We start from the raw sequence: 14900 nt of genomic DNA on the forward strand, positions 1-14900 counted from the left end.
AACCTTCTCGACCCCTCACAATCCGGATTCCAAGCCAACCACAGCACTGAAACCGCCCTCATCTCAGTCACAGACGACATCAGAACCCTGATGGACAACGGTGAAACAGTCGCCCTCATCCTCCTCGACCTCTCGGCTGCCTTCGACACCGTCTGTCACTGCACTCTAATAACCCGCCTCCGCTAAACCGGGATCCAAGGCCAGGCCCTGGACTGGATCGCCTCCTTCCTCTCCAACCGCTCTCAAAGAGTCTACCTCCCACCTTTTCGCTCAGACCCCACCGAGATCATCTGCGGCGTCCCTCAAGGCTCCTCGCTCAGCCCGACACTCTTCAATGTCTACATGAGCCCCCTCGCCGACATCGTACGCAAGCACAGCATCATCATCACCTCCTACGCCGACGACACTCAACTTATACTCTCCCTCACCAAGGACCCCGCCAGCGCAAAGACCAACCTGCAAGATGGTATGAAGGACGTCGCAGATTGGATGAGGCTCAGCCGTCTGAAACTGAACTCAGACAAAACGGAAGTCCTCATCCTCGGCAACACCCCGACCGCATGGGACGACTCCTGGTGGCCCACGGCCCTTGGCACCGCACCGACCCCCTCAGACCACGCCCGCAACCTTGGCTTCATCTTGGACCCTATTCTCACTATGACCAAACAAGTCAACGCTGTGTCCTCCTCCTGCTTCCTCACCCTCCGCATGCTCCGCAAGATCTTCCACTGGATCCCCGCCGACACCAGAAAGACCGTGACCCACGCCCTCGTCACTAGCCGCCTGGATTACGGCAACACCCTTTATGCTGGGACCACCGCAAAACTCCAGAAACGTCTGCAACGTATTCAAAACACCTCCGCCCGCCTCATCCTCGACATACCCAGCAACAGCCACATCTCCACCCACCTGAGACACCTGCATTGGCTCCCAGTCAGCAAAAGGATCACCTTCCGACTTCTCACCCATGCACACAAAGCCCTCCACAACAAGGGACCAGAATACCTCAACCGACGCCTCAACTTCTACGCCCCCTCCCGTCTCCTCCGTTCCACCAGCCTCGCTCTCGCCGCCGTCCCTCGCATCCGCCGCTCCACAGCGGGTGGGAGGTCCTTCTCCTACTTGGCGGCCAAGACTTGGAACACCCTCCCCACCAGCCTCAGGACCACCCAGGACCACTCCGTATTCCGGAGACTCCTCAAGACCTGGCTCTTCGAGCAGCAGTAACCCCCTTCCCCCTAGCGCCTTGAGACCCGCACGGGTGAGTAGCGCGCTTTATAAATGTTAATGATTTGATTTGATGTGACTTTAAAGACGTAGAAAATATTTTTGTATGTGTGGAAAATTAGTTCTGACAGTCACACATTTGATGATCTTTGATACAGAGAGTTCAAGAGATCAGTCCTGCTAAGTGACCTTCCACTAATGTTATAATCTATGCATGGACACATTAAAAGAGTATTCTACTTGATCAGAAGATGTGTAAATGTTTTGGATCATGCATAAGTAGAGAAAGATCCATGCTAATTTGTTTGGGAAGATATTGATGGGGTGCTAAAACTTAAAAAATTTCTAAAGCCTCTACCCACAGAACTTACACGTACATGTACTTTAAAACCTCTGTTACAAAAAGATGTCCCTGTCGATATGCTCTTCTCCAATATTCAACATTCTGCAAATGTACCACGAGCGATTGCCAAAATAATTAAATTAAGTGAACTATGAAAATGTGTCAAAAACAGGAGTGATGAACATTATTATTTTCATATTCAGATCATAAATATTGTTTGGTGTATACATAAAAATATTTAAAACCATTATTATTTGTTTCATTTCTATATATGTCTCTTCTTCCTCTATTAAAGCTGTAATTTTGAAAATTGAGGAAGTGTTTCTCTGAGGAGTTATTTTCTGTCTCTGTAAGACTACTTGACTCCCAAAACCTATGTTCTGACACCAAAATGAAGTACATAGGTCTCATGATACCTGTCATATTAAAGTTTTTTATGGAGTTATATCAGAGGGCTGGAATTAAATAGGGCAAAATAGCATTTTTTAAACTGTCTGCAAGATTTACAGAAGGATCAGCAAATCTACCAAATTTTTTCAAACAATAAAGCGTGGTCTCTTGCGTTTGTTCCGAATTTAGCCCTGAGTGGGCCAGGTCCTGGATGCATGCCAATAAAAAAAAAAAGGAGGGGACGCACTTTAACTCGCACCCTTACTATGTGCTGCTAATTACCCCATATTCCTTACATCAGTCAAGACATTTTCTATGGTATCATTGAAATTATTACTGTAACCTTTGCAATAAACTTATTTATGAGGAAACTGTGCAAGGCAGGGGTGCGAGGTGTAATTACCTTGGGGCACGGGTTATAGTTACTTGAAATAACTCTAACTATAACTGCTGAATTTCTGTGGCTTTGGACATTTGAAATGTGCGTCTATCTATAACGGCCCGGTAACCTTTGTTTTTTTAAATCAATTTCTATGTTATTTTAAATTCTACTTCCTGACTATAATGTCCTTGTAAAAAGAACAGATGATGGACAGAATGCAGAGCAAATCAAACATTCACCCCCAGTCACAAAGATCTGGGTTTAATCCATCGTTTTTTTGCTCACCATGCCACCCCAGGTTGGACCCAACCATATGCAAATCAGTCTTGACCCTGTTCCTCATGGGAACAGTCCAGCCCGAACTGCCAAGCCAGGTCCTCCCTGGACCAGAAACAAGCATCCTAGGACTGGTTTCAGGGTATCACCCTTCATCAGCTAGGCTAGCTTGAATCCAGTGGCGCAGTGAGCATGGGACCCACGTCTGGGCATACCCTTCCCACTTGGGCCGACAAATGCAAAAGAACAGATAATGGACGGAATGCAGAGCAAATCAAACATTCACCCCCATCACAAAGATTTGGGTTTAATCCATCATTTTTTTGCTCACCACGCCACCCCAGGTTGGACCGCGCCATATGCAAATCAGTCTTGACCCTGTTCTTCATGGGAACAGTCCAGCCCGAACTGTCAAGCCAGGTCCTCTCTGGACTGGAAACAAGCATCCTAGGACCGGTTTCAGGGTATCACTCTTCATCAGCCAGGCTACCTTGAATCCAGTGGTGCAGTGAGCACTTGACCCACGTCTGGGCATACCCTTCCCACTTGTCCTTGTAGCCTTTGTTTTTCCAGTGAATATATATATATATGTATATATATATATATATATATATATATATATTACCAAATAGCAGTCGCCAGTAGATAGGGCCATGTTTCAATAGGAAAAGCATTTTTTGACTTGCCTATATCTTTGGCGTCGTTTGATGAATCTTCACAAAGTTTTCCAAAAAAGTGTGCTGGTAAATCTTGATGCGCATGGTAAGTTGCGGTATGATCTGTCAAGCAGGGGAGAAAAAAAGAGGGGGGTCAAAAAAGTGTGTTTCCCATTTTAATTTCCATAGTAGTTTTGAACACTACTACAGCCTGAACCGCTGGAAGGAATTACACCAAATTTGACAGAAAGGTAGATTTGGTTCAGCAGATTCTGCTTTCTGTTTATTGGTGTAAATCAAATATCAGATATTAAAGGGAAAATAAATTTGTATATCTAGGGTAGCGGTTCCGTCGTGATGTTTTCATGATTAACACTGCAAATTTGCAAATGCGTGCGCCAACAGGAATGCTGTGATTGGCTGGCGGCAACCTGAGCAGAAAGTTGCAGCCACCATTTATGGTAACTGGGCATGGTCCCTGGGACTGAAAATTAAAATCAATCGTGGTATAAGGGATCAGGGTAGAGGTACCTTGACCCTATGTTTGGCAGATAGGTATCTTTATGGGACCAAATATGTTGAGAAACAGGTATTTTTTCCCACATGTGATGTTCACAAATTTGCCGCGACTGTCAGCTTAGTCTTCCTTATAATGTTGCAACAAATTTGTGAATAACGGCAAAAAAACATTCACAGACCCATTCAGACACTAATACATTATTTATAGATGCACTCGGGGACTCATGCAACCCCTCACACGTGTGCAACACAGGGTTGGGTGGTTATAGGGGTTGGTCGCAGGGAGAGGCCACATCCCAGGCCCTGGGGCCAACCCACACCATGCACAGTCAAAGGTTGCATGCGGGACGGGCTTTGGTGGTTTTAGGGGTTGGCCACAGGGATTGGCCACAGACCAGGCCCTGTGGCCAACCCCTGCCAAAGACTGTGCGTGGTGCAGGGTTTGGTGGCCAGGCCCTGTGGCCAACTGCTGCCGTGCATAGCCTTCGGCCATTCATGGCACTGGGTTGGGTGGTTATAGGGGCTGGACAGAAGGGCCTGACTGCAGTAACTAAAACTTGTGCCTGAACCATGCACAGTTTTTTCTTCAATAATTTGACTGCTAATGTTTCATTTATATTTTTAATGATGTTATAGAAGTTGTCATGAGTGCTGTAATATCTGTGGTAATTGGCAGTGCATGGCAAGGGGGCGAGTTATAGTTACCTTAGGTTGCAAGTTAAAGTTACTTGAAATAAGTCTAACTATGACTGTTGAAGTTATATGGTTTTGTGTGAGTAAATTCAGAACCTAAGTGTAACTTCCCTGTAACCTTTGTTTTTTATGTGAATATATATATATATATATATATATATATATATATATATTACTGTTTCCGCATTTTGGACACTGCCACAGCCTTGATCACTGACGCAAACAAACACATTAATTCCCAGAGGCGTTTTGAACACGACTACAGCCTGAACTGCTTGACAGAATGACACCAAATTGATGTAAATTCGTGTTTTGAGATATTAAAGGGGAAATAAATTTGCTATCTAGGTCAGCGGATCCATCACAACATTTTAGCGAAGATTGTGGCGTATTTGTGAATGCACACAACCAACAGGAATGCTGTGATTGGCTGCCCGCAACCTGACCAGAAAGTTGCAGGCGCCATTTTAGGTAACAGGGCACCATCCCCAGGGCTGAAAAATAAAATGAAAAGTAGCATAAAGGGTCAGGGTGGAGGATCCTTGACCCCAAGGTTGTGATATAGTGGTCTTTTAAGGTGAAATAATGTCCTTAATTTTTTTTTTTTCACATTGTGTGATATTCACTAATATATTGCGACGCTCAGCATAGCCCCCTGTTTAACGTTGCAACGAATTCGTGAATAATGGCAACAATTATTTTTAAAACATTCACAGATTCATTCATACACTAAATCATTCACTCAAAGTATCACTCGAACACTCTTGCACTCACTCATAGACCCACTCAGAGAGTTATTCATTCACTCATTGTTCCACTCAGAGATTTACGCATCCGCTCACAGACCCACTCATACACTTACGCACCCACTCACAGACCTGTTCAGACCCTCACACACCCACTCACAGAACCACTGAGTCCCTCAGCCACCCACTCACAGTCCCACTCAGACCCTCACGCACCCACTCACAGACCCACTCAAACACTGACACACCCACTCACATAGCCACTGAGACACTGATGCACCCACTCACAGACCCACTCAGAGACTCATGCACACACTCATACATCCACTCAGACCCTCATGCACCTACACACAGACCCAGTCATAGACCTATGCATCCACCCACAGACCCACTGAGGCACTCATGCACACACTCAGAGACCCACTCAGAGACTTATGCACGCAGTGTTGAGTGCATTTAGGGGGTTGGCTGCAGGGCCCAGCTGCAGGTCAGGCCCTGCGGCCAACCCCCATTGCGCATGGCCAAAGTCCACGTGGGGTTGGGTGGGTATACAGGGTTGGCCGTAGGGTCTGGCCACAGGCTAGGCCCTGCAGCCAACCCCTGCTGTGCATGACTGAAGGCTGTGCTTGGCATGGGGTTGGGTAGTTATAGCAAGTTGGCTGCAAGGCATGGCCACAGGCCAGTTCCTGCAGCTAACCCCTGTAGTGCACAGCAAAAGACCGTGGGCAGCAGTGGTTGGATTAACTTGTAGTAATTTAAATTACTTTACGTTAAAAAGCCATAGAAATTCACAAAAAAAACTAAGATTACAGGGACCTTATGGTTAGGAAATTGATTTTTTTTTAAACATAGAAATTCACTGAAGAAACCAAATGTTACAGGGATGTTATACTTAGGTTCTGAATTTACTTGCACAAAACCATATAAATTCAGCAGTTATTTCAAGTAACTATAACTCGTGCCCTAAGGTAACTATAACTCGCACCCTCGCCATTCACTGCTAATTACCCCTCACAACTTTTATAACATCAAATAAGCATCAATTAAACATCAGCAGTCAAATTATTAATAAAAAACAGTGCATGAAGGGGGCACAAACAAATTATGTATGCAGGGGCTGTGCCCCACCCTCCCCGCAGCCCCGGGGAGCGCCACCTCCCCAGGACTATTCATTGTAATTAAATTGGGGCCACGGTCCCCCACCCCCATCGGCCCCTGGGACCACCACCGTCCCTGGGCTGTGTAAGTTGGAGGGGGCCACTGTTCCCCCCTCAAGGAGCCATAGATGGCCCTTGGGACTACCATAATCCTGGGCTGGTTCCTGCTATGTACCTGGGTACCCATCCCTGAGACATAGCTGTTTGCACTGACGTGGCAGGAGCTTTGACAGCACCCGCCAAGTCAGAGAAAACAATCCCCTTGCAGCAAGTGAGAGCTGTCGCTTGCTGGTAGCAGAAGTTTCCTCCTTTTTCCTGCCCGCAGATATGCGGGCAAGGGAACAGAAAAAACTATTGCTCTCACAGGGAGGGAGCTGCATCTTTAGAAGCTCCCTCTTTGTAACAGCAATGCCGGCTCCTGCAGGAGGCGGTGAACCAGCTGGGAATGTGGGGGCCTTAAGGCTTCCCCCGTGGTCCTCAACCATTCTGACAAAACCGGGCCTCAGTGAATGGGGACCCTGGGGCTAAGATCAGCCGGTAGTGGCGGTGCTGTAGCCCCCATTCCCCCAAAAAAATAGAATTGTTTAAACTTGGCCCTGGTGGATGGAGTCCCTGGAGCCAAGATCAACTGTGAAAGGGAACCATGTGGCCCCCCTCTTCCATTTAATGAAGGGTGGGTCCCGAGATTAGCCCCAGGAGCGGAGTCATGTGGCCCCCTCATTGAATTGTAGTGGGCCACAGGGGATGGGGTCCCCAAGAACAAAACTGGCACGGGAGGGTGCCCCTTCACCAAAATAATAAAAAAATGTTAAGGCTGCGTCCCAGGGGTTTGAAATTGGCAGCCCCCTCCACCATACTGGCCAATCACTCAAAGAGGTAGCACTTACAAAGTGCTCCTTCTTACACCCACTTTCACACCCACATAGACCCTCTCACACCCACACATTCTCACAGTCACTCATACCCAGAGACACCCTCTCACACCTATTCTCACACCCAGAGAGACAGGCACTGCAGCCAACTCCTGCTGCATATGTCCAAAGGCTGTGCAGAGCATAGGGTTGGGTGGTGTGGGAGGTTGGCTGCAGGGACTGGCTGCAAGCCAGGCCCTGAGGCCAATACCCACAGTGCATGGCCAACGGCCATGCACGGAGTGGGTTGGGTGGTAATAGGGGTTGGCCGCAGGCCCTGCAACCAAGTCCTGCCGCGCATGTTCAAAGGGCGGCGGAGGCGGTGGTTGAATTAACGTATTGTAATTAAAATTACTTTACGTGAAATAAATTGAGAAATTCACTGAAAAAAACAAAGGTTACAGGGATGCTATAATTATGAAATAGAACAAAGAAAACCTTAGAAATTCACTTAAAAAAACAAAGGTTACAGGGGAGTTATAGTTAAGCTCACATTTGAAACATACAAAACTATATCCATTCAGCAGTTATAGTTACCTAAGCTAACTATAACTTGCATCCCCGTAATTACTGCTTATGATGTCACATATTAGATCACTCATGACATGATCATTGACAACACTGATGACATCAGTGATGACATCTCAAATGACATCACTGATGATGTCACCCAGAGAACCATTCACACACCCACTCATACTCCCATACAAACGCTCGTACTTCCACACACACACAACTACTCACACACTCATTCACAGACCCATAATACTACTGACGCACACCCACTCACTCACACAGCCACTGACACAACCTCTCACTCACCCTTACAGCACTAACTCAGCTATTCACACACCCACTCACAGACCCATACAGTCACTCACACACCCACTCGTACACCCATTCAACCACTCACATACCCACTTACAGATCCACACAGCCACTGACACTTCCACTCACTCACGCATACAACCACTCACACACTCAGCCATACAGCCATACAGTCCCTGGAACAGCTACTCACTCACCAATGATGTCACTTACCCATACAACCACTCACACACCCACTCACTCACCTGTACAGGCACTCACACACCCACCCACTCATCCATGCAGCTACTCACACAACCACACACTCATTGATACAGCTACTCACATATCCACTCACTTTACCATACAGTCACTGACACAGCTACTCACTTATGCATACAGCCACTCATACACCCACTCACTCACCCATACGGTCACAGACTCACTTACTCACTCACTGATACAGTCACTAATGATAGAGCGGTCCGTACTAATAATTTACCTGTATTCGGACGCTCTTTAGGCCGATGAATCTTTTGACTAAGTGGGACTCTCCGTACTCTATATCGGTCAATTTAATCAAATCAATAATCAATAACGAACATAAGCAATACCTTGATCGACATAACACTTAACAATTAATCCAGAATACATTTCGGCGAACCCTAACCTTTCAGTCAGGAATAACCACACCTGTTTATTCAAAGTTAGTGAATTTTATTTCCCTATATTAACAAAGCTAGCACAATATAGATGTGTCTCAACACCAAATGATAAACATATATGAACATTAATAGCTGTCCATAACGACGAAACAAGTGCAATCTATGTAGCATTTGAATAACAAGGCATTCGATAATAGCAATGCAAATCACTAAAACTATAATCTGTAACGAACTAATTGCATACATTTAGTCAGCATAACAAGATCTCAAATTGCATCGTGCGACATAAGGAATCCTCGTCTAACCTCAAATTAGCATCGGCATGTGGGACTTCATGCAAAAACAATTTAGCAACATTAATTTAGAAAACTCCTAACTAGGGCTCTTATCAAAATCAGCAGTTGGTTACCTAAAAGAAACACAATGCAATTGTACAATTTCCTTTCATATTTACCAATTACGATCAGCATACAAGGAAGTCTTCGTCTCGCAGGTACCGTTCTTCGGTCAGCATGGGACGGGGCAAAAGGGGCAGGGGTGGACGGGGCAATTGCCTCACGGCGGCAAGGTAAAACTACTACTTCATGCAAGGGATCAAAGTTAAAGTCTCTAGGGCCAGAATCATTTAAAGTCTCTTTCTCTCGATTAGAGAAAGCATCAAAGTCTCTCAAAATGGCGTCGCAGCAAAGTGGGCCATAATAGCTGCAAAGTCTACAAAATGGCGGGTATCGAGCTGGTAATGGCGGATAATAGCTGGTAATGGCTGTAATGGCTACCTTCTTCTCGTGCACCTGGTTTTTATAGACAACAGTTCAAATCCAGTAAGGTCTTCCATTGGAGGGTTCATAGGTTAGCTTCAAATTGTCCAATCAAAAACGACAGTTCTCAAGCTTTTACTTAAGCATACATTATCCTTGGAGATGGGTACGCAAGTTGCAACATTTTATACCAATTAACTCACTTTCAGAGCTTCCATTGTCCGCACCTGCAGATCGACCTTGGAGTAAAGAGAAAATATGCCAGGCTGGCACGAAACCTTAAGATAAGCATGTGAACGATCTCAGTGGAAAAGTACAGCTTCAAGCAGAAATACACGTTTAATAGCACATTGGAAAAATACGAGCATCTAAACCGTGAGACCAGGCAACTAGGCCGAATCCTGCACTAAAGTAATGCTAAGTTAAAACATTTCAAACAAGCAAATCATAGCACACGTTTACGATTATGTCGGATTAGTGCAATTCTAATACACCACGTTATATAAAGCACGCTTATAAATGATGGCAAACTACTCTGAGGGCACATTTTGTCCCCGTACAATCTTTATTAGTTCGGTTAAAGTCACACATGATTATTTCACACTACGTTTATGCGCTAATAAATGTAAAACCTTCATTTTCTGCTTCATCAATAACACACCCAGTCCCTCACCCATACAAGCACCCACACACCCACTCACTCACCTGTACACTACTCACATACCCACTTGCTCACCCATACATCAACTTACACATCCAGTCACTCTCCCATAGAGAAACTGACTCAACCACTCACTCACCCATAGACCCACTTACACACCCACTTATGCATCAACACAACCACTTACATTCACTAAATGATGTCATCAGTGATGTCTTCATTGATGTCACTGACCATGCCATGAGTGATGTAAATGAGGTCATAGGCAGTGCATTATGGGAGTGCAAGCTATAGTTAGCTCAGTTAGCTAAAATTGCTGAATTTCTATGGTTCTGTACATGTCAAATGTGAGCCTAACTATAACGCCACTGTAACCTTTGGGGGCATATTTACAAACCCCTTGCGTCTCCTTGCGCACACTAGCATAATTTTTTTTGTTTATGCTAATGTGGTGTTAAGGAGGCATTTTTGTCGTGCCATATTTACAAAGTGGCACAATGCATTTATTGTGCCACTTTGTAACCCCTTGCGCCGCATTAGGCATGTGCCAGGCATAATGTATGCAAGGGGGGCGTTCCCCCGATAGGAAGCCCAGAAAAATGGCGCAGTGAAATCTACAAGATTTCACTGTGCCATTTTTAGCGTCATTTTTAACGCCTGCCTTAGGCAGACGTTAAAGTGACGCTCGCATTGTATTCAATGGGCCTCCCTTGACTTTGGTGGATTAGTGCCACAATTTTTTACGCTAATCCGCCAAAGTGCCATAATAGCGTCAAAGTTTTTTACACTACTGGCCTAATGTGCACCATTTAAATATGGGGCACACATGGTGTTGTTAGGGGGCACAATGGGGCACAAGAAAAGTGGCACACCATCTATGAATATGCCCCTTGTTTTTTTTGTGAAACAAAAAATAACATATACATATATATATATATATACAAAACACCAACGTTGCCAGACATCCGAGGCTGCTAATTCAGTAGCGGTCCAGGCGTGGACCTAGCCATCCACATATTATTGCCAACAATCCTCCTGTTACATGCAGAAAGTTCCCGGACACCAAATGGAGGTCCAAAAAACTTTTATTCACCAATGCTTCCGTCCAGAAGCTCCAATAATTTGGCAAGTGTGTTACTTTATTTATAATAATGGCAGAAAACCTCAACGCGTTTTGGAGCTCCTGCTCCTTGTTCACGAGTTCAAAAATCGTTATCTTTATCTTTATCTTTATTGGAGCTTCTGGACTCTGTCTACTTATCCACCATCCAGGAGGAGTAGGCGTCATGTTTTTGTTGGTTATATTTGGGGCTCGCCACCCCTCCAGGAGCCAGCCGCAACGTTGGGCGTTGGTACGGCGATTATCGATTGTGTGGATATATATATATATATATATATATATATATACATATATATATATATATCGCCACTTGATAGTTATAATTAGGACTTTTTTACCAGCTTTTTTTGTTTGCCAATTACTTTGGCACCTCTTGATGAATCTTCACAAACTTTTCAAAACATATACTTTGGTCAGTTCAGCTGCTTTTTAGAAGGTTTCAGGATGATCTGTCTAGTTGGAGCTGAGAAAAAGGCGGGGTCCCAAAACACTTTCTGCCCATTCTACGTCAATGGGATTTTTCACATTTTGAACACGACTACAGCCCGAAGTGCTGAACAGAATTATACCAAATTTGTCAGAAAGCTAGATCTTGGTCCCGAAAGCAAGTTTTTTCTGATTTGGTGTAAATCTGTTCAGTATTTTTGGAGAAATTATAGTTTAAAAAATATAGATATGTAGGGAAGCAGATTCTTTGTGGATCCGACTGTCCCCGTGCAGTCAACACTTCAACCAGGAAGTGTTGGCAGCAATGTTGGGACGCAGGTTCAGTCGAGTCCTATTAAAAAAAGTTTTAAAAAAAGAAACGGGGACAGGTTAGGGACACGCTGACCCCTTTGCTCCGGTACAGGTGACCCCGCCAGGGATTTAAAGCATTTTTTTTTAAACAAAGGAAAAATCCACAGATCCAGATCTGCAGATTTTTGTGATGTGTACAAAAAATCAGGTGTTTTCCTGCCCTTTTAATGAAGCCCGGGGTCAACCAAGTCCTTGGGCATGCGAAAAATAAGGAGGGGGATGCACGGAGGTCACCTCCTGTGCTTGCCAAAGCCCTGGGGACCGCCACCTCCCTGTGGCAAAGATTTGAATGTGTGCAGGGGGAGGGGAAGTAGCCCATCCGCAGCCCCGGGGACCACCACCTCCCTGGGGCGAATTACTATGGTTTTGCACATTTAAAATCTGCCCCTACTATAAGTCTGTGTAACCTTTGTTTTTTTTATTGAATTTCCATGATTTTATTTTTAATTATATTTCCTAACTATAACGTCCCTGTAACCTTTGTTTTTATCAGTGAATTATATATGTACGCCACCCCGCTCCCAGGCAGTTCTCAGCCCCAGAGACCATCACCTCCTCAGGGTAGGTGCTTGTATACAAATGCTCAAAATGACCTCAAAGCTCTGCTTATTTGGCTCTGCCTTATATATATTAGTGATAAGCATTGGTCTTCCCTCCTTTTTCTTACTTGATGGACAGTTCGCCAAAAGGCACCCTGAGCATTTGTCATGCAGAGAAACATGAGCACATTGCCACCAAACAAAGAAGCGCTTACTTCATATTATTAAGAGGAAGTAACTTTGTTTGGGGAAGATTTAACTCTTTGTAGAATCTCCATCTTCTCTATATGAGGATTCATGTTAACACAGATTTCAGTAGCAAGACGCTAAAGGGACAGTCAGATTGTCAAAATTACACCAGGCATGGTCACTGGAGACATTACCTCATGGTCCTTTATGCAGTGGTAGCGTAGAATGTGCAATATACTTTTACTCAATGAGGTAGCACTTGCTAATTAGCTAATAGAAAGTACTCCAGCTGGGGAGACATTTTGCGCAAAACTGTGGAATCTTATTAGATAGATAAGCAGTTGAAGATACATTCTGCCACTGATGCTCATTTCACAGATATTAAATGGGAAGCACTCACAAATATAAACATAGCAGGTGCCACAGTTAAAGCTCTGCTGCTGCAAAGGACAAATCCTCTCAAATTCTTGAGCTCATCCAAAGCAAAACAACGGTGTTCTCTCTACAATTCCACATTGAAAAACACTCTGAAATACTTGATGGAGGTGAATGTATCCTTGCTCACCCGAGGGGCTATAGAAGTGCACACTGGGTGCCCTGGGTGGGGTCCAGGCCCCCCGGCCAACCCCTGCAATGCATAGAAATTCAACAGTTGTAGTTTTACTTATCTCAAGACATTACCCACACATTACATCAGTAATTACATCTTATATGACATCATTTAGAAAATAACTCTACCATTTGTAATAAAGTTATTGATGAGAAAACTGTGCATGGTAGAGGCATGAGTTACAGTTACCTTCAAACACTAGTTATAGTCAGTGCTTAGTTTGTAAATAAAAATGTGCCAGTGCCCAAAGCCCTCCACTTAAACATGCGGCTGCTGCAATTAAATGTATGATAATGGAATACTGAGGCAGTGTAATCCTGAAGCCATTTCGGGCCTCTTCAATCCATTTAAAGCCACTTCCTGCCCCTTCAGCTCACTCTGCAGCTTTCTACTTTCTCCCATTGTGACGCTTTTTCTTTTTTCTCTTCCCCTGTCTGTTCCACGTGTCTTTTGCTTGCAGCAAATGCTTAAAGCAGGAGACTAAGCGCTGGCCCTTAAAAATAAGTGCCGGTGCTCAGCACTGGAAACAACAAGCACAAATTAAGCACGGGTTATGGTGTCTTGAAATAAGTGTAACTATAACTGCTGAATTTCAATGGTTTGTGTGTGTAAAATCTAAACCTAACTATAACGCCCCTCTAACCTTTGTTTTTTTTTGTGAATATATATATATATATATATATATATATATATGTACACACACACACGCATATATGTATAAATATGTTTTGAGTTTTGCTTACCTTATACATACTTACCTGATGCTGTGAAGGCATGCTTGGTGAAGATATATGCATGGTAAGGGTTTGCGTGGTAAAGGCATTGCATTATAATGAATATGTGGTAAAGGTATGCATTGTAAACATGTGCGTGATAATGTCATACAACCCAATGACATACATGGTGGGCTGCAACAGAGGGCAGACCACCACAAGTTCGCTGAATTTCAAAATCCTGAACTTTTTTTTCTTTAATGCAGTCCAATATCCTTAAAGGAATGGGACTGGTGTTAAAAAAAAAGAAAAAAAACATTTTATAAAGCTTCAATGGCCTTTGGCAGGAAACACCTTCCCGTTTGTGATTCAGTTACAATCCCAAATTGGGTGTTGGGAACTGACTAGTGGTTTGGCCTGGAATTATGGTCACAAACCATAGATTCCTAGCTTGCTGAATCACAATTTAGAAGGGGTGCCCCTTATTCTGATCCTGTAGCCATTTCAGAACCCATTTTGCAATTCAGAAAAACTTTTCCTGATAACAAAATTGATTTCGTTCCTGTGTGAAGGGGTTTTTGCTTTCTCAAAACCTGACTTTTTACCGAATCGGAGGATTTGCAACTGAAAAAACCTTTGTACATCGGGACCTCTGACCACAGCACTGTGGTCTACCCGAACCGACCTCAAAGATTTCAGCGAGTTGCAGAATATCAAGGACTATGCTCTTTCCTATGACT

This window comes from Pleurodeles waltl, chromosome 3_1 (genome assembly GCF_031143425.1).
Source record: "Pleurodeles waltl isolate 20211129_DDA chromosome 3_1, aPleWal1.hap1.20221129, whole genome shotgun sequence".
NCBI lineage: Eukaryota > Metazoa > Chordata > Amphibia > Caudata > Salamandridae > Pleurodeles > Pleurodeles waltl.